This window comes from Eimeria mitis, genomic scaffold (assembly GCF_000499745.2).
Source record: "Eimeria mitis Houghton genomic scaffold, Emh_scaff294, whole genome shotgun sequence".
Taxonomy (NCBI): Eukaryota; Apicomplexa; class Conoidasida; order Eucoccidiorida; family Eimeriidae; genus Eimeria; species Eimeria mitis.
This window is the reverse complement of record NW_013571282.1, coordinates 969-1,856: the sequence shown is the minus strand read 5'-3', so window position 1 is coordinate 1,856 and position 888 is coordinate 969. Positions and strand designations below refer to the sequence as shown.

At 27.9% G+C, this 888-nt stretch overlaps 1 protein-coding gene across 1 annotated transcript in view; it reads left to right on the top strand.

Moving 5' to 3' along the window:
* EMH_0007050 (uncharacterized protein) overlaps positions 1-888 on the top strand; it is a gene marked incomplete at both ends in the record, with an annotated part of 6,935 nt that overhangs the window by 5,756 nt on the left and 291 nt on the right. The gene's annotated exons all lie outside the window — the stretch shown is intronic.

Below are 888 nucleotides of genomic sequence, written 5' to 3'. Positions count from 1 at the left end.
TATATATATATATATATATATATATATATATATATTTATATTTTCATTTCTTTCTCTGTGTCTTTGTCTCTCTTTTGCTGTCGCTCTTTCTTTCTGTCTCTGTCTCTGTCTCTATATAAATATATCTCTCTATCTCTCCCTCTTTGTCTCCCTTTCTCTCTCTCTGTCCCTCTCTCTCTGTCACTCTCTGTCTCTATCTCGCTCTGTGTCTGCCTCTGTCTCTTTCTCTCTCTCTGTCTCCATCTGTCTCTGTCTCTTTGTCTCTGTCTCTGTCTCTATATAAATATATATCTCTATCTCTATCTCTGTCTCTATATATCTCTCTCTGTATATATATATATATATATATATATATATATATGTATATATATACTAGTTTGCTTGTTGGTTTGCCTTTTTGTTATTATTTGTTTGCTTATATTGTTTATTGTTGTTTGTTTGTCTGTTTTTTTGTTTTTTGTTTTTTTTTTTTTTATTTTCATTTGTTTGTTTGTCTTTCGTTCGGTTGCTCGTTTTTTCCTGTTTCGTGTTTGTTTTTCTGTCTTTTATTTACTTGTTGGCTGGTTTTTCATTTGTCGTATAACTATTCCTTTGTTTGCTTTTTATTTATTTATTTATTTGTTTGTTTGTTTGTTTGTTTGTTTGTTTGTCTATTTGTTTGTTTTTTCGTTTGTTTATTTGTTTGTTTGTTTGTTTGTTTATTTATTTGTTTATTTGGTTATTTGTTTGTTTGTTTGTTTATTTGTTTGTGTGTTTGTTTATTCGTTTGTTTGTTTTCTGTGTTTTTTTTTTGGGTTGTGCATCTGCCCGCCATATGTTTATCCATTTCTGGCGTTATTTTCGATTTATATTATTATTTTTTGTTTAATATTTTATTTTTTTTTCTTG